The 25,925-nt window shown below is 41.1% G+C and overlaps 1 long non-coding RNA gene across 1 annotated transcript; it reads left to right on the top strand.

Annotated features, from left to right (window-relative positions):
- On the top strand, positions 1-21,566 carry LOC138736794 (uncharacterized). Its single transcript, XR_011340580.1, has 4 exons — positions 1-81; positions 14,484-14,619; positions 15,438-15,621; positions 21,283-21,566. It is a non-coding gene; the product is annotated as an uncharacterized lncRNA (long non-coding RNA).
- Positions 21,567-25,925: the final 4,359 nt, after the last annotated feature.

The raw sequence follows: 25,925 nt of genomic DNA, 5'->3' as shown, positions 1-25,925 counted from the left end.
ATTTGCTTCTGTAAAAGAACTGATGCACAAGTATCACTAGTGTTTACGTTACACCAGCTGGGAATGTTTGATGCATGTATGGTAGGTAATGGACAGTATTTTACTATTACTTGAAATGAATTGGCTTAATTTTAAATAACCAAGACTGTGTTAATTAGTGTGCTGAACAGCATCACTCCATTGGTCAGTGGAATGGTTGGTAAAGGATTAAGTGCCAGACTTGGGTAGTCTTATACAGTGAGTATAGGTCAAAAACTACATTTTAAATCGAATTTTGTTTTTTTTGGGGGGTGGGGTCATCCAAAATACACATATACACAGACTGATACATTTCCAGAGATTATAAAAAATGTCTTCTTACATCTAACAATTTAATGGTCAAATGTACAATAAATGGTAGGTTTTAGTAAAAGAATGTTGGATATGGCCTGAATCAATTAGGGGAGATTATCATCTGCTTTAATGAAGGAAAATGTGAATTTTCTGAAAAAGCAGAATTTTCCAGGCAAGGGCAATGATAGAGTTACTGACTGCCCGGTGAAATTACTTATTAAATGAAGAATGCACCAGAGGTGTCTTAAAGGCTGAATGCTTAGCAGGTATTAACTACAAGCAGATGGCTCTGTTATAACTAATGTTCAAGTCTCAGAAGTAGTAAGACAGTACATATGTGTTCACATTTGGGAAAAGCACAATATTTAATCAAAAGATAACAAATCGGGTCTGGCAAATCAAACATAGGCACAGTGAGAAAACACCAGGCGGGGACTTGAAAAGTGCACTCTAATTGAATGCAGAGGCTGAGTATGAAGTTCGTGCAAACACATTAAATATCAAATGAGGAATAGAAAACAATCAGGAGATGTAGAATGTCACTTTTCTTTTTACATTAAAAAAAATCAATAATCAAAACCAAAAATATTTTGCAAGATAATAAATAATGTAATTACTAAACATTGGGCTTGATCGAAAGTCTGTTCAAAAATAGTTGTATAATTGTGGAAGGAAATCAGTTGATGTGTCTTATTAGGAGGTGGGATAGAAAGAATAACAGTGCACAAGCAGGAGTACAGAAAGAATGGTAGCAGGCTAATGGGATCTGTTCGCAGTTGTGTTGGAAAACAAGTTGGGGACAAACCCAATGGAACCCAATTACACCAAATTGACCTCCAACTCTATGTTTAGAAGGGTGGGAGGAAAGTGGAGAAAACAGACAAAATCCACAGAGACATGGGGAGAACGTACAAACTCCTGACAGCCAGCGTTGGATTCGAACACAGGTCACTGGTGCTTTAACAGCATTGTTAACCACTGTGCTCATTGTGCCACTGTGATGATGTGTTAGAGGATGATCTGTAGGGTGTTTGGACATACAATTGCTATTCAGCCATGGTGGCACTGGGTAAAGTGATTAGCTGCCAAGATTAGCTGGGGAAGTGAACGAAGTTGGAGATGAATTTCCAAGCTGTTATAGATATCAGAATTCAAAACCATTAGGATTAGATCAAATGCAACTTACTAGTTTCCTTAGTTCAAAATATTAGTGTTATAGGTGGCATGGGTAGCATTGCAGTTCGAACAATGCACTTACAGCATCAGTAACCTGAGACTGACTCCATGGCTCTCTACAAGGAGTTTACATGTTATCCCCATATGTGAGTTTTCTCTGAGGGTTCCACTTGGCTTCAACTTTCCAAAAATTTAGTGTGATGGGTTAATTGGGCGACACAAGTTTCAATGGCTGGAATTGGTCTCCACTATGCAGTAAATAAATTAAAAAATTAAAATAGAATCATATAGCATGGAGTAAAAAGTCATCCATGCCAATCAAAGGGTATTGCCTGTGCTAGCCTCATTTGCCTACATTCAGCCCATATCCCTCTAAACCTGTCCTATCAATGTGCATGGCTAATCGTCTTCAAGATGTTGCAGTTGTTCCTGCCGCTGCCACTTTCGCATTATCCTGTTTGAAAAACCTTTCCCCTCTCACCTGTGTCCTTTAGTTTTATATTACCTTACCCAGCCAATATCCCAATTTATCCACTGCAGTCATGATTTTATATACCCCCTCATCCTCCTTCGCTCCAGGAAATTGGACCCTAGTGTGTCAGGCATACCCTTGAGAATCTTTTCTGTGCTCTCTCTTGTCTGTCATCTCCAACAACATGACAACCAAATCAGCACACAGTATCCAAAGTGTGGGGATACATTTTGTCTGGCTGTAACACAATGTCACAACTCTTGTACCCAATGTCCTAATGAACAAAGACAAGTGTGCCACCCACCCACCTTCTTCACTTCCTTTAACTACGCTGCCAAAGTATAACTATTTAAGAGCTTATCAACTACCAATGAGAATAAGTCAAATAGCCCCATAGGTCTGCACTGCCTTACTAAAGCATGGGGAATCATGGAGCAGAGGTCAATTTTAGGGCTGATCCTTTTAAAAAGATACTGAGTGTCCTTTGCGCTCACTCTCTTGACAAATTCCAAACTCTTGCTACCTCAGGAATTTTATACACACACACACACCCATACACACACACACCCATACACACACACACACCCACACACACACACACCCATACACACACACACCCATACACACACACACCCATACACACACACAGCCACACATACACACCCACCCACCCACCCCACCCACCCACCCCACCCACCCCACCCACACACACACACACACACACACACACACCCACATATACATACATACACATACATACATATATACATACTTTGGCTTGGCTTCTCGGATGAAGATTTATGGAGGGGTATGTCCAAGACTGCTGCAGGCTCGTTGGTGACTGACAAGTCCGATGCGGGACAGGCAGGCACGGTTACAAGGGAAAATTGGTTGGTTGGGGTTGGGTGTTGGGTTTTTCTTTTTCCTCCTTTGTCTTTTGTCAGTGAGGTGGGCTCTGCAGTCTTCTTCAAAGGAAGTTGCTGCCCGCCGAACTGTGAGACACCAAGATGCATGGTTGGAGGTGATATCAGCCCACTGGCGGTGGTCAATGTGGCAGGCACCAAGAGATTTCTTTAGGCAGTCCTTGTACCTCTTCTTTGGTGCACCTCTGTCTCAGTGGCCAGTGGAGAGCTCGCCATAGAACACGATCTTGGGAAGGCGATGGTCCTCCATTCTGGAGATGTGACCCACCCAGCGCAGTTGGGTCTTCAGCAGCATGGATTCGATGCTTGCAGACTGCCAGCTCGAGTACTTCGATGTTGGTGATGAAGTAATTCCAATGAATGTTGAGGATGGAGCGGAGACAGCGCTGATGGAAGCGTTCTAGGAGCCGTAGGTGATGCCGGTAGAGGACCCATGATTCGGAGCCGAACAGGAGCGTGGGTATGACAACGGCTCTGTACACGCTGATCTTTGTGTGTTTCTTCAGGTGGTTGTTTTTCCAGACTCTTTTGTGTAGTCTTTCAAAGGCGCTATTTGCCTTGGTGAGTCTGTTGTTTATCTCTTTGTCGATCCTTGCATCAGATGAAATGGTGCAGCCGAGGTAGGTAAACTGGTTGACCGTTTTGAGTTCTGTGTGTCCGATGGAGATTTGGGGGGCTGGTGGTTATGGTGGGGACCTGGCTGATGGAGGACCTCAGTTTTCTTCAGGCTGACTTCCAGGCCAAACATTTTGGCAGTTTCCGCAAAACAGGACGTCATGCGCTGGAGAGCTGGCTCTGAATGGGCAACTAAAGCGGCATCGTCTGCAAAGAGTAGTTCACGGACAAGTTACTCTTGTGTCTTGGTGTGAGCTTGCAGGCGCCTCAGATTAAAGAGACTGCCATCCGTGCGGTACCGGATGTAAACAGCGTCTTCATTGTTGAGGTCTTTCATGGCTTGTTTCAGCATCATGCTGAAGAAGATAGTAAAGAGGGTTGATGCAAGGATGCAACCTTGCTTCACACCGTTGTCAATGGAGAAAGGTTTGGAGAGCTCATTGCTGTACCTGACCCGACCTTGTTGGTTTTCGTGCAGTTGGATAACCACGTTGAGGTATTTGGAGGGGCATCCGAGGCGCTCTAGTATTTGCCAAAGCCCTTTCCTGCTCATGGTGTCAAAGGCTTTGGTGAGGTCAACAAAGGTGATGTAGAGTCCTTTGTTTTGTTCTCTGCACTTTTCTTGGAGCTGTCTGAGGGCAAAGACCATGTCAGTAGTTCCTCTGCGTGAAAGCCGCACTGTGATTCTGGGAGGACATTTTCGGCGACACTAGGTATTAGTCTATTAAGGAGAATCCTAGCGAAGATTTTGCCTGCAATGGAGAGCAGCGTGATTCCCCTGTAGTTTGAGCAGTCTGATTTCTCGCCTTTGTTTTTGTACAGGGTGATGATGAAGGTCCTGAGGCAGCTTTCCTTGGTCCCAGTAGAGCATGAAAAACTCATGCAGTTTGGTATGCAGAGCTTTGCCGCCAGCCTTCCAGACCTCTGGGGGGATTCCATCCATACCTGCTGCTTTGCCACTTTTCAGTTGTTCAATTGCCTTATATGTCTCTTCCTGGGTAAGGACCTCATCCAGCTCTAGACTCAAGGGTTGTTGAGGGAGCTGGAGCAGGGCAGATTCTTGGACTGAGCGGTTGGCACTGAAAAGGGATTGGAAGTGTTCTGAACATCGATTGAGGATGGAGATTTTGTCGCTGAGGAGGACTTTGCCATCTGAGCTGCGCAGAGGGCTTTGGACTTGGGGTGAGGGGCCGTACACAGCCTTTAGTGTCTCATAAAAACCCCTGAAGTCGCCAATGTCGGCGCTAAGCTGGGATCGTTTGGCGAGGCTTGTCCACCACTCATTTTGGATCTCCCGGAGTTTGCGCTGAAGGTGGCTGCATGCAAGATGGAGGGCTCATTTTTTCTCTGGCCAGGAAGACTTTGCAAGTTGAGCCTGGTGGGCAGATCGCTTCTTTGCCAGCAGCTCCTGGATTTCCTGGTTGTTTTCATCAAACCAGTCCTTGTTTTTCCTGGAGGAGAAGCCCAGAACCTCTTCAGTGGATTGCAGTATGGCCGTTTTCAGCTGATCACAGAGAGTTTCAGGAGACGTGTCCGTGAGGCAGTTTGCATCCTCGAGCTTTGCTTGGAGGTTTGCCTGGAAGTTTCCTCTCACTACATCTGACTGCAAGTTTCCAACATTGAACCTCTTTCTGGGGGCTCCACTGTTCTTGAACTTTGGCTTGAAGTGAAGGTTGAGCTTGCAGCGAACAAGCCGTTGGTCAGTGTGGCATTCTGCGCTGGGCATGACCCTAGTGTGGAGCACATCTCGTTTGTCTTTTCCTCGCACCAGAACGTAGTCCAGGAGGTGCCAGTGTTTGGATCGGCGATGCATCCAGGTAGTCTTCAGGCTGTCTCTCTGCTGGAAAAGGGTGTTAGTAATGACAAGCCACTGTTCTGCACAGAGTTCCAACAGGAGGCGCCCGTTATTATTGCATTTGCCGACAATATGCTTGCCAAGGATTCCTGGCCAGGTTTCTGAGTCTTTGCCGATGCGAGCATTTAAGTCGCCAAGGATGACAACCTTGTCAGCTGTAGGGGTGCATTGGATGAGATTGCGCAGATCAGTGTAGAACTTGTCCTTTTCTGCTGGTTCCACCTGAAGGGTTGGAGCATAGACGCTGATGAGAGTGATGCGTCGCTTGTTTTGAAGGGAGAGTTGCATGGACATGATCCGGTCAGAGTGGCCTGTCAGGAGGTTTTCGAATTTGGAGGCAATGGAGTTCTTGACCATGAAGCCAACACCAGATAGGTGTTGTTCAGCCTGAGGCTTGACAGACCAGTAGAGTGTGTAGCCCGCGCTGTGTTCTTGGAGGCTGCCTACATCTGCAAGGCGGACTTCGCTGAGAGCGACTATGTCGATGTCGAGTCTGAGGAGTTCATGTGCGATGAGGGCAGACTGACGTTCAGGTCGGTAGCTGTCAGCCTTGTCTAGCACGGTTCTGATGTTCCAGCATGCTAGCTTGAGTTTGTGTGCATCTTTTGAGGGGGAGGACGTAGACCTGTCCTCGGGCCTGCACAAAGGAGCTTTTAGGTGGAGTGCAGTTTGCGCAGTACTGGCCCCACCCTTTACACCCATGGTTCGTGTGCCATGGCCAAGCAAGCTGGTATGTGGCAGCGAGGTCCTTGGGTCGTAGGTTTTATATTGGAGTGACCTTCTCCTATGCAGGTTGCTTAACCGGGCTGAAGAGGCCTGCCTCCCCTTTTAGGTCGAACCATTTCTGGAGATCTATGACCGCTGTCCCCAGTTATGGACATTAAAGGCTACTTCTGTCAATACAATTAAGACAAGTATCACATTCTTCAAGGCCCAAGGACCCGCTGCTGCCCGGGGGGGGGTCCCCGAGGTCCTGCTTGAGTCTGCCTGAGGTAACGGCCGCATCACGGGGAGAGACAGCCAGCCGAGACTGGGCCTGCCCGCACCGCTGCCTCAGCACCGAACACAGGCCGCCGTTGCCAGGCAAACCCCGGCAACCCGCACAGCCCGACCGATGGCAGCCGAGCCCCAAGCTGGGAGCGGTCAATAAGAACTGTTTAGTGTATCTCAGAGTTTAATACACACCTCAAAAACCAATAGTCTAAACACTAACAACTGTGAACACCATTGCAGAATTCTCTCCAGTCTTAAAAAAAAAATTTCTACTAGAACTTTTCTTTCTGATCCTCAACCAATGCTGCATCCCCTTTACTCGGCCATGGCAGGAGTAAACACACGCAGGCTGATTCCAGGACATATACACACACACACATATACATACATACATATATATATATATATATATATATATATATATATACACACACACACATATAAATTGACTCCTCTGCAAGTTTTCTATCAAAATCCATGAATCACAGTCCTCTACTGTTAAGTTTCTTTAAGGGAAATGGGTCTCACTTTCTTTCTCTTCCCCACATGGGTCCTTCTTTCTATGCACTCCCTCTTCCCTGTCCCCCTGTCCCACTTTTTTTTTGAAAGAACTCATAATAAAAATGAACAATTCCTCTCTTACTTCTACATCATTCAGCACCACGTTGTCCTTGGCTCACGGCAGACATCCCGTTTCATAAGATGTTCAAATGAAAAATTTAAATCATGATCTAGGACTAGATGACATATGACCCTGACTGCCATTGATTTATTTTAGAGAATGATCCAAAGCCTCGAGAGATTACCTGAATCATTACTTTATGGATATCCATGAAATCAGCTTCAATTAGCATGAGATCATCATAATGAGCTCATCGTATCCTAAATTGCACAAGTTCCATTCACTCACCATCTGGGGACTTGCTTACAACCATTCACTTCTGGTCTGCAACAATTTCAATTTTAAACATATCCATGGCCTTGTCTCTCTCCCTCTCTATCTCCACCAGATTGGCAACTCTCCAAAATATCAGTGCTCTCTATTCATCCAGCCTTTTATTCCTGCTTAATATTAAATGGTCCTCGATTAATGACATGGAAATTTCAGAACTGAAAGAACTTGCTTTGTTTTTCAATACACTTTCATTTTTTAAAGATATTCCTTACTATTTCTTTTGTTCTACTTGGAATTCTTGATTATGCTCCTTCCAACTATATTCAGATATGTTACTACACAAGCGCAAGTTGTTGTTGCAAATAAGAAGCATTGATGCCTTATGGATAAATCATTGTGTGGGATTGAATGCAACAGTTGCAAGTATATTAGTAGAATAATGAATGGAATCTCAGGATGTTTTATTCATTTAAATTCCACAAGATAGCGCAGCTCTGTGAATAGGCTGTTTGCTTCTCGGTTAAAAAAAAAGAGGACAGTGGATTTCCTTTCTTCTGTATTTAAGTGCTCAAAAGGAGAATAATTTTCTGACAGGCAATATTAATTGTGAGCTAAGAGGTTAGCTTGCTTTGTGCTGGTCGTCAATCTAAAGATGATACTTGCAGCTAACCAAATGCTTAATAGTCATCATTTGGCAGTTCTTTCATGCTGATCAAAAATGGTTCCGGATAAGCAAATGAAGTGAAAATTTTCTGTGGGAATCAGTTCCATGATTTTAATCTATTAAGGAATGAAACTGGATGTTGTGAAATCAGTTCATGAGAAACATGAATGGCGTAATGCTACTACAGCATCAGTGACCGTGGTTAAATCCAGCGCAAAATGACAGGAGTTTGTACATTCTCCTATGTCTGTGTGGGTTTCCTCTCACCCTCCAAAAATGTACAGGGTTTATAGGTTAATTGGTATATTTGGGTGGTAAGGGCTCGCAAGCTGGAAGGGCCTGTCACCGTGCTGTATGTCTAAATTTACATTTTAAAAATAAATTAATTAAAAAAAAAGATTTTCACTACTTTCAGCACAAGTTCAATCTCATCAAATGTCAAAATATTAAAGATTTTGGGGGACCACCAGCTGGTTTTCAAATTGTTTAGCATTGAAAGTGTCTGTATTTGTCTGCACTTGGGAATAAGACATTAGGGAATGGAGACTTGAGGATAGAAATGGCTGTTGGAACACAACTTATGTTGGAACACCAGAATTAATTGAATTTTAAAATTACCCTCTCATCTAGGTATGTATGACAAGAATTCAGTAGAAAGGCCGTTCAAACTGCATGATTTTACATAGATCAATACTGATTTTTTTTTAAAGATACACTTTGGATTTTTTAGTGCCATTTTATACAACCACAAGCTAAAGTTATTTTTTTAATTGGCATTCCAAAGAAAAAGGTTCAGTTTTGTTAAAATGCAGTTTAAAAGATGCTGATAAATTTCAGTGGAGCAAGAACCATAATCTTGCTAACATTGTAAAATGTCCCGCATTCTTCTCTGTACTGGGTGTTGTCTTCAAATTAGAGAACGAGGATGTCTAAAAAATTTCACTCCTTGACGATGAAGGGATATGCGTGAGAATGCACATCCCTACCCCCTCCAACGTACGGATGCTATCGGTTGCTAAGCAGTCAGCACATTTAGAAAACACAGGGGAAGGAATCATGCATTGCATGTAAAAATGATGATCTTTAAACTAGAAAAGCAAAACAAGAGGGTATTCATAACCTACCTGGATTTGCTGATTACATTGATAAATATTACTTCTAATAGTGAACAGTTTGAAGGAATTAGATTAAAAAGACATGACTTTTCTTCTCAAAACTTGAAAGATAACATCAGAGCGATCCTTCAAGATTCTAGTGTTCTGTTTCAGGCGGTCCGTATAAAACACAAGGGCTGTACTCTAAGGTTTGCTTCCTCATTGTATTAACATCCTGCCATCTTGAATCTATTTCAGTTTAGGCCTCCAGGGATTGCTTTTCCGCAGTCAGTATGTTCACATTCATGTCTGCTGCAGACAACATTGTTGCCATGGAAATTTAACAGCCCACTCAGTTACCTTAGCTTAGAACAAAACATGCGTCATTCATGACTCTAAAAAGACATTTTATATTAATATGATATTTTGGATTTTTTTTTATACACCCCTTGAAAAGTGCTGCTTAGTTATTATATTCTTGCATTTCGGGAGCAAGAAATATTCCCTGCAGAATAGATAATTGATACTTTGTGCTGATTGAACTGCAATGACATTTTTCTCTTTCCTGTACCCACCTCCCCTAGCCTACTGCTCAGTATTAGTTATATGGATCATTTTATCACTCACTATCAGAAAAAAAAGAACAAGCCACGAGACCACTGAAATTCTTTCCTGCATGTTTACATTTGAGCATAGAACAGAATCTAGATTTTCACAGATCCCCACTGTACAACACAACAGTGGACAATTCTTCTCTCCAAAACTTTACAATGACGAATGGCACCATGCATTCTGTGGTGATGAATATGTGAAAGAATTCTGTCCATTGTTGGTCCAAACTGCACAGTATTGCAGGCATGCACAGCAGAACAGATCCATATCCTGGTTTTAATCCACAACTGTAACAGTTTAGAGGCCAGCCACGCTGTCACCATCACAAATTGATTTAAACATCAATTGCAGCAGCCATTATAGTTGCTGGAAGACCTCGCCAAGCTGATGAATTGTAGCTGAATGTGAAATGAGTCTCTGACTCGGTTTCCCACCATCTAATATCAATGCCTATTGTCCCATGATAAAGCAAGGGTCATGAGTTCAGTCTGAAGTTCAACAGTACGTCCAGCCAGAGAGAAGAGCACTATTCACACTGCACTTTCAATTATGGATTATTTTCCAGTTGCATTTTAAACAATTTAATGTGAAGCATTTGCTTTCCATTAATTCCTGAATAATTGAAAAAAAATCAATGAGATCCATAGTTCAATGCAATCCAAAATAGTAGGAATTCTGTAATCTTGGCATTTCTATGCTATTTCTTGCAAAACATTGCCCAAAGCTGGATCATCAACATGTTCCTCTTTATTTATCTCTTAATTTATCTCTGAAGGAGTCAGGCATGCTGCAGAATAGGATTTTGTTAAGCACAAGTGGAACTGCGTTACTATGGGAACCTGGATTGATTTTAGCCCTTTCAGGAATCAGTGTTTGCAGGTGGATTGGTTTGATGAACAGAGAGCAGCACTCTCAGCCCTCTCTGAAATAGCCGAGCATTGTATTCTTCACAATACTTCCCCCCCCCCCCCCACCCCCCCCAGTACAATTTGGTGATGATGTATTACTCTGTTACTATTCATATATTAATATCACTACAATTGTTGCTCCACTCAAAAGGAAATAGATTTTCTCCTTTATCTGCAATTTTTTAGCCCAAAAATGTTAACCAGTGGTGTCCTCTTCACAAAGGGCAGAACAAATCAATCTGATGAATCAGTGCCAAATCATTCTACTCTCAATCATTAACAAAGGAATGAAAACTATTGGCAATAGTGCCATCAATCAATAACTCATTCACCAATGCAAAGTTTGTGTTTCACTAAGAGCACTAAGCTCCAGACCTGATCACAGCTCCAAAAGCCCCTTGATCTGGTGTGGAATCAAGGGTTTCTGGCAAAACCACAGACGATGGGTATCAGGAAGAAACTACTCCAGTAGCAGGAGTTGTCCCTCACATAAAGAAAGATGGTTGTAATTGTTGGAGGTCCATCAACCCAACCTGACAATATCATTGCAGGAGGTCCACAAGGTAGTATAGGACTTAATCATCAGCTTCTTAGTCACAGGATGAGAGAGGAGATCTTTGCAAATGACCAATTGATCAATATAGATTCTTAGAAAATGAAGCAGCCTATGCCCATTCATGTCAGTTTCCAAATTATATTCCCAAATGGCCTCTCATCGTGACCCTGTAGCTTACTCACAACACCAATATTCTAAACATTATTAATCAATATCTTTAAATAAGTATATGCTAAAGTATTGTCTTATCAGATTTCAAGTTAATGAAGGCTGCAGAAGGTAGCAAACATAACCAGATTCATCAAGAGTTCTGACCTCCTATACATTGCAATTATCCCTCTGAGGTACCACCACACCCATTAGACTTTGCATCCAAAATACAGCAAAAATCCTAAAATCTGACTGCTCGGGAATTCGGTTGGTCTGGATTTTTGTATTTTCCAGATTCTCAGGGCTGTACATCTGTGGTGCTTATGCCCCCCCCCCCCCCCCCCCCACACACACACACACACACAAGCTGAAAGTTGTCAAGAGGTCCTGATTTCATCTGAGAGCTTTCAAGAAATTTGGATTCTCAGGTGATCCAGATTTCTGCCATTTGGATTTTTGGCCTTTTACTGTATGGACCAAAATGGCCTGTTACCATGCTGTATGTCTAAATGAGCGGTTTTCAAACTGCCCATCTAAACCCACATTCCACCTTAAGCAATCTCTATGTCATAAGTGCTCTGTGATTCATAAGGGATTGCTTAAGGTGGTAATGTGAGTGGAAAGAATAAGTTTGAAAACTACTGTTTTAATCATACCTAGTTGACTCGTGATATGCACAGTTTCATAATTCCAAAGGAAATGGGCCAACAACAATTTTTCTCAAGCAAAATATTTCAGTAGCAATTGGGTCTAGAGCAGTGATTCTTATCCTTCCCTATCACATATCACCTTAAGCATTCCCTTACTAATCACAGAGCATTTATAGCCTAGGGATTGCTTAAGGTGGAATGGGAGTTTGGGGGGGGGGGGGGATGAACAGTGAAAACCACTGGTCTAAATTAATTTTAAAAAAAATTATAATTATACATAATTTTCACCACTTACAAAGGGATCCCACCACCAGATATTACTTCCCCTCTGCTTTCCATAGGGATCATTTGCTCCACAACTCCCTCAACTCTTCCCACCAATTGCTCCCTTCCTACCTACCCCTGTAAACACAAGTAGTAAATACCTTGAAGAAGGGATCGGACCTGAAACATTGATGATGTAGCTTTAATCCCTATGAACGTAGCTGACTTGTGATTTTGCTCAGTATCTTAGTGTATTATTGCAATCACAGACTCTGCAGACTTCCATTTACACCTCCTCCTTCACCACCATTTGGGACCCCAAACAGTCCTTCCAAGTAAAGCAATACTCCTGAATCTGAAGGGATCATTTACTGTGTTTGGTTCTTCTGATGCAGCCTCCTCTACATTGGAAGCTGCATAACCTGCTGAATTTCTCCATCACTTAAATTTTCCAGATTGGCCAATGTTCAAAGTTCAGAATTATTGTCAGAGTACATAAATGATATTGCATTCAACGATGAGATACTTTATCCTTCAGGTCAGACAGAATGTCACTTTCAGAAGTACAAAAAACTATTAAAAAGATATGATTACAAAAGTGACCATCCTTCCTGAATGCTAATTCATCAGTCTCTTTTATGCAACTCACTACTATGATATCATCGGCAAATTTGTCGAAGGTGTTGTTGTACCGAGCCACACATTCATAGGTGTAAAGTGAGGAGCAGGTGGCCAAGAATGCAGCCCTGTGGTGCTCCAGTTCAAATGGAGATTGTCGACGAGATGTTCTTAATAATCCTCACTGATTGGGGTCTAGAGTTGAGGATATTCAGGATCCAATTACACATTTGGGTATTGAAGCCTTGATCTTGGAATTTGCTGATCAGCTTTTAGGAGATAATGGTGTTGAATGCTGAACTGTAGTTGATAAAAAAGCATCCTGATGTATGCATCTTTGATTCTCAGGTTTTCTAGGGTTTTGTGTAGGGCTAGTGAGATGGCATCTGGTGTAGACCTATTCCTGCGGTATGCAAGTTGGAACAGATTCATCTCACCACTCTAGTTAATTGCAGTTTATGGAGTACTTCTTTGTCATATAGTAAAGGGAGGAACCACATTAAAAGGTCATGCATACATATTCGCATGTAGTGGGTGAAAGATTGGGAAAACTTTCAAAAGCAATGAAGAATAACTAAGTCAACAATAAAGAAAGGAAATGTAGATAATGAAAGCAAACCAGCACAATATATAAAATGAAATAGGAGTTAAACAAAAAAACCAACTCTGCAGATGCTGGGATTGAGTGCAATAAATGTTTTGGGTCTGAGCTATTTGTTGGTTATCTTGATAAATAGGGAGACACCTGAAGAAAAATGTTGGGGTATCAAGGAGGAGGAGAAAGGAGGAAGGAAGCAGAAGAGGAAAGAGCACAACCTAACAGTGTAGTGAACTGGGATTCACAAGTGTCCTGTACTGACAAATGGTCCCGCCTCCTCCCCAGGGAGCCTGTATATAACCCTGGTTTCCCACCTAAAACCTGAACCCCATTAATGAACCCTTGTTTTGTCATAAGCTAATAAAAGCGTTAGTTCTCCCTCCAGTCAAATGTGAGCTTTTATCTACACTACAAACAGGTAAGAGCTGTATACAGATGGGAGCGTCAAAGTGTAAGAAGCTAAAGGGCAAGGGCTAAGAAGAATAGTTCTCTGATAAGAGAGGGTAGGGAGACAAAGGAGAACGGAAAGCAAGAGACCTGGGGGGTGGGGGGTCAATGGATTGAAAATTACCAAGATGGAATACAAGTTGTTGTTGCTCTAGTTTGGTGATGGCCTCGATTTGGCAGGTTATTGACAGCCTTGATCCTTAAGGACCCCACCACTCAGGCCATGCACTCTTCACTCTGCTACAATCCGGAAAAAGGTACAGGAGCTTGAAGACAAGCAATCAGAGGCAAAAGGACAGCTTTTTTCCCCCTCTGCCATCAGATTCCTGAATGAACAATGAACCACAGACACAACCTCACTTGTCTTTTTCTTGCACTATTTTTTTTTAAATTTTGAAATGCTGATTTTCAAAATATTTGCCCTGTAATGCTGCCGCAAAACAATGAATTTCATGACATGTTCATGACAATAAGTTCTGATTCTGATAACAATGTGTCATTGGTGGGTGGAATTAAATTGGTAGGCCACTGGGAAGTCCTTGCTATTACAGTGGAAAGATCAAAGGTGCTCTGTGAAATAATTTCCCATATTTTGTCTATAATTTCTCCATGCATTTCAGAAAGTTTGGTATATGACAAAAAAAAACTGTTTTGTTACAGGCCTTTTTTTTAAAAGAAGAACTTCACCCAAAACTATTGAAAAACAAAGGCCTGTACCTGGAATCTAATACAGCTTGCTTAATGCAGTAATGTATTGATGCAGGAAGGAAAGCTTCAAATATTCGGAGCTTTACAGGTAAATAGATTATTATTTTTTAATTGATAGGTTATCTTTACCAAGTTACCAGAGTGAATTCACTGCTTTTATTTGCAATTCAGCTCATACTGCAATTTTCAACTAAAAATCTGAGTGAAGCACAAGCTTATTACTTTATAGAAATTATTTTAAGTTGAATTAATTTCTCAATAGCAAGTCAATATCACACCCTATCAAACATTTCAATAAACAGTTTGCTCATGATGATATTAACTTCAGTTTTGTTTGAAGAATGGGGCAGATCAATGGACTAGTAATACAAGGTAGAATTTGATTCTTATTTTAATTTCAAGGATTTTGAATATATCGATTCATAAGTCAAGGAAGCAGCATTAGTGCAAACTTGAATGGTCTCAGGTTTGTACAGGAGTGGTTTTGCATTATGCTGGAATTACTATGGTAGTCAATATTATGCAACCATTGTGGCTAAATTTTAATATTTTATGTGCCATTATATGACTGTTTCTTGATGAGGACCAGAACAGATTTGTCACTAACATTTCATTTGTGCTGTTAAAAATTTAAAGGAGTAAACTTATTGAAGTGTGCTGAGACTTTGCTGTGCTAAATATCAATTGCTCTATGTGGGATGAATCCTAACAGTCTTCAGATATTTAACTTCTTGTTGGTCTACTATCTGTTTTTATTTATGATCCAAAGTTTCCATATGCTTTTATCATAATTTTATTAACATTGTGCCACTTTGAAAGATTTGTAACTGTCAATTCCTCAGTCTGTTTTTGCATCTCTAAGTGATTCTGCTTAGTGAAAATTAACTTTTCACTTTGCAAATTAAGGACTTTAGATTACCACCTACCATCCATCCTCAGCTGATGAATCGCAAGTCTGCATGGTGAGCAAGGGCGGACGATGTGCACTCAGTGGGATCTTCAATGTGCATAATCAAGAATGGTTTGGTAGCATTCAGAAGGATCTGGCTGCCAGATTGATTTACAACAGGTCCTGAGTAAATCAAAAGAGGTAAACCTGCTGAAACATTTCCTCCTTTTTCTAATTAGTAGTTGCATTTGTCCAGACAGCATTGATAGGAGTGACCTCCTCACATTCTTTGTGAAAACACACCATGGCATCCAGCTCTACAATTGCACTAAATGGAATAGACTTAGAGCAGATTAGGCAGTTCAGAGAACTAGATATGCAGGGGACAACAGCATTATTGTCTGTCACATTTGTGGCCCGAAATGTGAAGTTAATAAAACATTAAACACAAGTTTTATCAGGTAAACTTCTCAGTGTCTTTTTATTTTCCCGTTTCCTTTGTTCTCCTGCTTGTGTTCTTATCTCTCTCTCATACCACGTGACTTCCGGTACATCTCATACATATTCATTATCATGACATCCCTCCTTTAATCAGAAATAAACTTTACCTTCACTTACCAATATCCCTCGGAAACATACAAACATCGTAACAAATGGTAATACTATAACTCAACTACATAAAATTTACTTCCTACAGCACTCATACATGCACTTTATGATATAAGATTAAATACTGTCCCAAAATTCTTATTAAAACTATGGCACAAAGTCTTCGCATTGTTTGGGCACTTTTCGGTTTCGTTTCGGTCTGCCTGCGATATTGTCGTCGCTTCTCGGTTGTTCACTCTCAGCATCGGAAATACTGCTCACCACGGCTTCGGGTGTTTCTGGCGCTCTAGTCACTTCATCAGGAGTGTTGGTAACTGCCTCTGGAACATCATCAGGTCTCTCAGTTTCAGCATCTCGTATTGGCCTTTCAACCTCTTCGCTCGATGTATCTCTGGACTGGTACCTTTTTACACCTGATACATTTCCCTTATACAGGACTCCAGTCGGAGACTTGACTGTCACCATACTGCCACTTCTGGATACGACAGTATAGGGTTGATGGTAATAAGGTGTGTCTAGCTTACCACCAGTTTCATGCCTCACTAGAACATTATCTCCTGGCATGATGTCTGAGTACTTGGCTCCACATTTCGAATCTGTGTACAGCTTTGCTGCACCTTTCTTTTCAGCATCGTGGTCCCTCATCTCCTGGTCATCTCGGATTTCCTTTATTTCTGGCATTTTTGTGCGGATTTTTCTCCCAAAAAATGCTTCTGCAGGACTTTTTCCAGTGGTTGCATGAGGCGTTGCTCGATAGACAGCCACATAAGATAGCAATGCTTCTCGCCAATTTTGTCCTTCTGCGTGTGCAATCCTCAATCGTTTTTCAATGGATTGATTTTGTCTCTCTACTTCTCCATTGGCTTGCAGCCATTTCGGAGTTACTTTATGATGGTGGATACCTGTGGTCCTCATGTATTCCGCAAATGTCTCTGAAATGAATTGTGGACCATTGTCAAAGTATAATGTAACAGGTAATCCATATCTTGCGAATATCTCTGCTAATGCTTATATTGTTTTTTCAGTGGTTGTGGACTTCAACACCATGTACTCATAGTATCTGCTGTAGTAATCTATCACTACCATAATTGATTCACCCATCGGTAAAGGTCCAAGAAAATCGACAGCTACGTCGATCCATGGTCCTGTCGGGAGTTGCGTACTCCGGATCGGTTCTGGCGGATTACTCCTACTTGTGATTTGACATCCGTGACAAGTTTTAACAAATTTCTCTGCATCTTTATCACAACTTGGCCACCATACCTTGGTCCTGAGGTTTTGCTTGGAACTAACAATACCTAGGTGTCCTTCATGCACTAAGAATATGATCTTCGGTCTCAATCTTTGTGGTATCACCAATCTGCAACCTCTTAATACACACTGTCCAATGCAACAAAGTTCGTCTCTAATGGGAATGTAAGCCTTGTGAGTACACTTGTCCCATTGTCCACTCTGTATGCATTCTCTTACTTCCTTGAGTTCTGGATCACGTTCGGATTCTCTCTCGACTTCCTTCGTAGTCACAGCTTTCGGTGTCGACTGAATAGCTACGAAGCGTACAAAGCTCTCTGTTTCTGTTCCCAATTCTGACTTGGATTGTGGACCACCATCCTTCACCAATCTGGACAGCGGATCTGCAATGTTTGTTTTCCCTGCAATGTGGATTACTTTATATTTGTAGGGTTGTAGTCTGAGTACCCATCTCTCTATTCTGGCACATGGTTTGGATCTAGGTGCATAGATCACCTCTAATGGCTTATGATCTGTGATGAGTTCAAATTCAATGCCGTATAAATATGCATGGAACCTCTCACAGGCCCATACAAGTTCGAGTGCTTCTTTCTCTGTCTGAGAGTATCTTCTTTCCACATCTGATAACAATCTGCTGGCATAGGCAATGATTCTTGGTCCTCCATCATGCATTTGGACCAACACGGCTCCTAAACCAACTGGGCTGGCATCCGCTATGACTTTGGTTGATGCCGCCGGATCGTAATATCCAAGAGTTTTTGCATCTGTCAGGCTTTGCTTCAGCGCTGTGAACGCTTTCTTCTGCTCAGATCCAAAATGAAATGGTACACCTTTCCTGGTTAGTTTCCTTAGTGGTTCTGCCACTGTAGCGAAATTAGGAATGAACTTTGCACAAAAATTGACCAATCCCAGGAAACTCCTCACCTCTGTTGCATTCTGAGGTGCACGTGCATCTGCAATAGCTTTCACCTTGGCCTCTGCAGGGTTTAGTCCTTCCCGGGTAAGTCTGTGTCCCATGAAGTCCATTTCTGACACACCGAACTGGCACTTGTTTCCATTCAAGGTAAGGCCTGCCTCCTGTAGTCTAGATAGTACACGCCTCAACCGTTTGTCATGCTCTTCCTTTGTTGGTGCATGGACTATGATGTCATCAGAAATGTTGGCAACTCCAGAAATGCCTTGAATCACTCGATAGATTTCATACTGGTAGATCTCAGAAGCTGCATTAATTCCAAATGATAGTCTCTTGTAACGATACAATCCACAGTGAGTCACAAATGTTGTCACATCTCGGGAACCTGATCTAATTGATCCAGCTCTAATTGATGATAGCCCCATTTCAGATCAATTTTTGAGAATACCTTGCTGGTAGTTAGTTCTTGAAGTATTTCCTCCACTGTTGGTATAGGGTGTCGTTCTCGAACTATAGCTTCATTGGCCATTCTCATGTCAACACATAGCCTTATGTCACCCTTTGGTTTGGGCACAATTACTACGGGACTGACCCATTGTGTCGAATGTTCCACCGGTTCAATAATGTCTTGTTCGATCAATTCTTTAATTTTGGCTTTGACTTTCCCACGAAGTCCAAACGGAGTTCGGCGCATTGGTTGTGCCTTGGGTTTGACCGTTTCATCTACCGCTAGCTTCAATTGTCGACCTTTCAGCTTTCCTACTCCTTGGAAGACTGCGGGGAATTCTTGCTTCATATCCCCGTATGACTGAATTGAATTGACACAAGCTCCAATATGAAGTATTGCCAGGTCTTGCGCTGTGCTTCTACTCAGCAATGGTTCTCCCCTCTCTTCTATGACCATAAACTCTGCTTCGGTGTACTTATCTCCAGCTTCAGTAAAACATCCAATGGTCTGCAATGGCTTGGTTGCTGTGTATGGATACAGTTTCTTGGAACACTTCTATGAGGTACAGATGATCTTTTTCCTTTTCAACTTCTCCCATAAATGTCGATCAATCACATTACTGTCACTGCCTGAGTCAACAATGACCTGCACTGTCACTCCACCAATGATCACTGGGACCTTCTCATGAAGTACTTCATTCAACGTGAATTGGTAACAACTCTGTCCCTCCTGGGTATCATCATCGTCACCGTCTATCTGGCGAATGGTATCTTTCTTTCCAGGATACTTTCCTTTCCCCCAGGCTTTGCCTTTGGAAGTTGTACTCTTCCTCTTCTGGTCTGCATTAGATTTGCTTTTGCACTTCTTTGCAAAGTGGTCCTTACCTCCACACTTTTTGCAAACTTTGCCTTTGGCCGGGCAATATGGGTCTTTTCCAAAGTGACCTCGGTTTCCACATCGATAACACTCCACGTCCTGTGTCGGCGTATATCTTGGCTGATTATGGCGATGTGAGAGCCTCTTAATTTGCTGACTTGAGTTGTCTTTCAGGGTCATGGTATGAAATTGCCCTTCAACAGCCTCTAATGCAGCAGCAATGGTTAAAGCATCGGTGAGTTCCAACTCACTCCCTCTTTCCAGTAGACGTCTTCTAAGTTTATCTGATCTGCAGTGCTGTACGACTTGATCCAATAATTGGTTGTCCAAATCAGCTGGCATGTAATTGCATCCAACAGCTAGCTGGCATAGTCTCGTCACGTACTGAGCAATTGTCTGGCCATCTTCTTGTCTCGTTCTCCAAATCAAATGGCGTTGAAATTTAGCATTCGGTGTCACTGCATAGTGTGCATTTAATGCATCTACCGCTTTCCGGTACTCATCCTTTCTTCCAGTATTCAAAAGTGTCTTAAATGTTTCCCGAACTGCAGGACCAGCAGTAAAAAGAAGTAACGCCCTTCTCTGCGCTTTTTGTTCAACTGTACTGGTATCTAGAAATAGGCCACAACTGTCGGCATAGGATTCAAATTCTTCCAGCCATGCCTTCCACTTCACACTTACAGTGCTTGCATCACCCGTTGGGTCAAAATGAGCAATTCCACTATGTGTTAGAAAGTCACTGTCTGCACCAGCCATGAGGAAATATTCCAGCCCCAAAAGTACTGAGCGAAAGAGAAAATTCTTATCACCTTGAAGTTGTCTGTAATCCTCTGTAATCTTGTTTAGTCTTTAATTTTCTTCAAGCTTTTTTCATCCTCGTCGCCAATGTCACATTTGTGGCCCGAAATGTGAAGTTAATAAAACATTAAACACAAGTTTTATCAGGTAAACTTCTCAGTGTCTTTTTATTTTCCAGTTTCCTTTGTTCTCCTGCTTGTGTTCTTATCTCTCTCTCATATCACGTGACTTCCGGTACATCTCATACATATTCATTATCATGACATTGTCCACTTCTAAATTCTTCAATCTTGCATCCTGGCATTTCCTTTACTTCATCAATACAGTGAAATCAGTGGTTTGAACATCATTCAATAAGGAGTGCAAAATAAAACAAAGGTGGAAATCTAGTCAAGTTAAAGCACAGGATGATGTGCGTTCCAAACATCACAAATACAATGCAATGAACAAATTTCTACTGAATTAATTAATCCTATAACTAAGGAAGCAGATCAAAGGTCTGCAGTCCAAGCACATCCAGTAATATGTGGTGATAGAAAATTACACAACAGCAAGAAAGTGTACCATAAACATCCCCATCCTCAGTGAGGATAGGACCATCATGTCACTCTCAAAGAAATAGCTGAAATATTTGCAGTTATCTTCCTCCAGCAGTGCAGATTAATAGTCTATTATTGCTTTCTTCCGAAATCTTAATCATCAGGAGATATAACTGATTCCCTTCATTCTAATAATTCCCCTTATGTAATAACGCTGAATGACCAAAGGAACTGCTCGCACTAACCATCCAAGCGTCTCATCTGTAGAAAACAATGTTTATTTATTTTAATGAATATATACTTGTCCTGCAATATGCATTATTTCTGTGTGTTATTTCTGGTTGTGTGTCTACATGTTTTTGCACAGAAGACTGGAGAACGCTATTCATCAGGTTGTACAATCAGATAACAATAAACTTGAATTCTAGGTGATAAAGAAATGGCTTGGAGCTCTGAATACAATTAAAGTTATGGGACCAGAAAACATCCCAACTGTAATACTCAAGATCTGTGCCCAAAGCTGGCTGTGCATCTTTCCAAGTTACAACTCAATATCAGAGAAACCCAGACTTGTAAATTATTGTTCAATTAGTGTACATTCATCACAAAAATGATAGACCAGTGGTTCTCAACCTTTTTCTTTTCACTGACATACCACTCTAAGTATTCTCTATGCCATAGGTGCACTGTGATTACTAAGGGTTTGCTTAAGGCAGTATGTGGGTGGAAATAAAAAAATTTGAAAGCCAAAGTTTTAATCGTACCTCATTGACTCATTATGTGCACTGTTTCATAACTCCAAATGAAATGGGCCAATGACAATTTTTCTCATGCAAAATATTTCAATAACAATTGGGTCTAGAGCAGTGTTTCTCAACCTTCCCTTCCCACTCACATACCATCTTAAGCAATCCCTTATTAATCACAGAGCACTGATGGCATAGAGAATACCATGTGGTATGTGAGTGAAAAGAAAAAGGTTGAGTACTACTGTGAAAGATAGTTTTATTAGGCAGAAATTACTCACTGATGCCTAGTTTGTGGATTTCTTGGCTCCAATTTGCCTCTGAATTTTAATCTGTACTTGAATGAAGAATTCCAGAGGGGTGTTTAGATTTGCCTTTGATATCAAGGAACCTTTTGACCAAGTGTGGCATTGAGGAGCTGAAATTCATTGGCATCAAGGAGAAGATACTCCAATGTATTTCATACCTCACACAAAGAAAGATGATTGATGAGGTAACTCTCTCTCATCTTGTGTTTATGCATTTTATTGTTCTCAGGAATATTTACATTATGGAAAATGTTAGATAGTAATACTGTGGCATCTCAAGGGTAATTGGTTTGACTATCACTTGAGAATGTTCAATGTTTTCACGTGGTACCAAAGTTTGGTTTTTTTGCTATCTGAAGATCTGAGCAGTGGTTCAGCTAGAAATGTGATTGCCTGTTGATCTTTACTTAGCATGACAAGATAAATTCCATATTTTGGAGCAAGAAACCACTGTGATGTTCTTTATGCAATAGTAGTCCATTAAAAAGGAAATTGGACATAAAGAATATTAAATGAATGTAAGGAATGCACTTCCTCATGGGCAAAATATGACAGACAGTGGTGGTGTCTGAGTTTTCAATTTGTAATTTGCTGAGCTACAGTAATACATTCAGTGCATCTGTACTCCCAAGTTCAATTATCAGTCTCTAATCTTTTTACTGAAAAGCAAGAGAGTTCCCAACATAGCCTGAAGTGATTGATGATCCCTTTAAATAGCACAGGTGCTGGGCATGACCTTACTATTAAAGACCTACTTTCTTCTTTGTAGGCTGCATTGTTAGTTACATATTTCAATTTCACAGAGAAGCCTCCAAGGTAACACTGCAAAGGGATTGATGTCATTCATGTGCACTCTCTGTTCATCATGTATTGGCATAACATGAGCACAGAAATGCCCAAGAGAAGATCTGAATGCATTTTTCTCTCATGATTGCTATTTGCAGTTTGCAAGTGATTTTCTCTGAAAAATATTGGTGCACAAGAAACAAGCATGATAAGATTAAAATTTTGAGCCAATTTGTCCATTGAAATGATGAATACCTTCTATTTCCATGTAGTAACAGATTATAAAATGTCATGTTTTTGTCATGCAGGAATTACTTTCAGCCATTTGATCGGTTGTGAGAGTCTCTTGTTTGTTCTGGTGAGGGTAACATGCTTCTTAACTGTACACTATCGTCCAGTTGTTCACATTTTTTCCAGAAGTTTGGATGTTTCACATACTTTTGTGTCACAAGACAATTTTCTTTTATTAATGGAACTAATTCATCTTTAAAAAGAACATTTGTAAAATGAATGTGGATAAAATATTAAAGGTCAAATTGTATACAATGTGAGTTTTCTGATGATAGGCACAATATCCTGATCGTCTTCAAAGTCAAAGCAATGCAAAATATTTCCAACATGATATACATAATGTTTAATGTTCAGATGCAGAAGCAAACATGAATATCTTGGGTTGCATTTAAATAAATGTTGATAATTTTTGTACTAATGGAAGTTACAAAAAAATGTTCAAAGGAGATCAGCTGGTTCTGCCCAGTTGTAAAAATGAATGCAAAATTTATACCAGTTGGCACCATCTTGTCTATTTTTAGAAAAACATTGCCCTCAGAAAATAAAGATCAATTTCACATGCATGATGTGAAGTAAACCGACTGAATGAATGAGAGTTTATTGTTGTGTATGGTATTGTAAAGATGCAATCAAACTCTTGCTTGCTGTATCTTCTAAAACACACACTCATGAATTAACCAACCATGAAGATAAAACAAAAGATTACATACATTAAATAAAGAATAAATAAATAAATAAGTTGGATGGTAGTCGAGATTGATATATGAAAGGTCATGTGGTTGCTAATATGCGAAGGTTCAAGAGCATGATAGACGTTTGGGAAAAATAAACTGTTATTAAGCTCAAAGCTTGCTGGATCTTCGGCCTGCAGGTATTAGGAAGAAAAGGGCATGGCCAAGGTGATGTTGTCTGCTTCCTGAGGCAGTGCCTCATGTAGACATCTTCAATGGATGGAAGGTTGGTGACCATGCTGGATTTGGTTGTGTTTGCCACTTCCTGCAGCCTTCTGCATTCAGTGATGCAAACAGTTAGTCTACTTTCCACAGTATACATGTGGAAGTTCAAATAGAACATTTTATGATGTGTTGTGCCTTCTTAAATTCTTTAGAAACTATAGATGCTTCCTTCATGGTTACCTCAATGTTCTGGCGCTCTGATAATGTGGAAATCCAGAAATCTGAAGGTACCAACTCTCTTCACCATTGTCCCACTAATGAAGACAAGCATCCACTTCTCCTTCCCAAAGTCCACAATCAGCTCCTTGATTTTCCTGACTTTGGTAGCACAATTGTTGTTCTGGCATCACTCAAGAGTATTTCTGATCTCCTGCTAATTGGAGTCCTATTTACTTGATATTCAGCCAATAATGGTGATGTTGTCAGCAATCTTATGGATTTTGTTGCAGCTGAACAATTGCACTCTCTCCAAACTACCACTCTCAATCCTCTTTGCCCCACCTGAGGAAGATTCTGCTGATCTCATATCAGCCTCATCAGCCACTTCAGAACCCATAAAACTGGAATCAAGGCAAATAATCCTCAATCCAAAGGGACTGCTCAAGAAGAAAGAACAATAACTTTGGATCACAAAAGGAAGAAAGCAGGACTCTTATTTATATGCCAACTTGAACACAGTTCTGTTTAACTCATTGTCACTTTATCATTAGTCTTATTTGGAGATGTACATACCGCTCAATTCTATGCCATTGTACATACTGCATTTAATGGTTATGGATTTATTTGTAGACTCGCATATTACATCAATGCAAGAATGCTTAATGCTAATGCAGTACCTTGTTGAGCTCAGAGTTCTATTTTTAACTGCAATTTAAGTTGCATATCTCTAGTTACAGGTTTTCAAATTAAAAGCGACATAGTACCAAGAGATATGGTATGTGATTATTGACTCCCAGAATATAGTGTGCTAATAAGTGACATGTAATAATAATTAAAGTGGTATATTTGTGCTGACAATATCAACCCTTATTTATTCTGGCAATAATACAACATTCCCTTTAATTTATTTTCCACCGCCAGTGGGCTGATATTGCCTCAAACCGTGCATCTTGGCGCCTCACAGTTCGGCGGGCAGCAACCTCCTTTGAAGAAGACCGCAGAGCCAACCTCACTGACAAAAGACAAAGGAGGAAAAACCCAACACCCAACCCCAACCAACCAATTTTCCCTTGCAACCGCTGCAACCTTGTCTGCCTGTCCTGCATCGGACTTGTCAGTCACAAACAAGCCTGCAGCTGACGTGGACATTTACCCCTCCATAAATCTTCGTCCGCGAAGCCAAGCCAAAGAAGAAGAAAGATGCTGCTATATCTATTGGAGTATCAACTATAGGTGGGCTCTAGATTTCCTTAACTGGATCCATCCATACATGTGGTGTTTGCCCTCTCAATACCTCAGGTAATGTATACGCTTATCTTTGTGAGGTTTTTCAGTTGGTTGTTTTTCCAGACTCTTTTGTGTAGTCTTCCAAAGGCGCTATTTGCCTTGGCGAGTCTGTTGTCTATCTCATTGTCGATCCTTGCATCTGATGAAATGGTGCAGCCGAGATAGGTAAACTGGTTGACCGTTTTGAGTTTTGTGTGCATCGGACTTGTCAGTCACAAACGAGCCTGCAGCTGACGTGGACTTTTTACCCCCTCCATAAATCTTCGTCCGCGAAGCCAAGCCAAAGAAGAACCTCAGGTAATGATTAGGCATTGTTGTTGCAGTGCTGCCTCATTCTTACATGTGCATTTGTCAATCAATGTCTTACTTCTCAATGGTTCTATGGAGGATAATATTTTGCTTTCAAAATGGTCTTGGATTTTCTACTGTTGAATAACGAGTCTTTGTCATTCATAAGGTATGTCGACATGGCCAGGTTTCTCTCTCTGGACATCTCTTTCAAAACAATGCCCACTCAAATTGTGTGGAAATTAAATCA

Source organism: Narcine bancroftii, chromosome 6 (genome assembly GCF_036971445.1).
Source record: "Narcine bancroftii isolate sNarBan1 chromosome 6, sNarBan1.hap1, whole genome shotgun sequence".
NCBI lineage: Eukaryota > Metazoa > Chordata > Chondrichthyes > Torpediniformes > Narcinidae > Narcine > Narcine bancroftii.
Note: the sequence above shows the minus strand (reverse complement) of the source record. Positions and strands in the feature narration are given on the sequence as shown.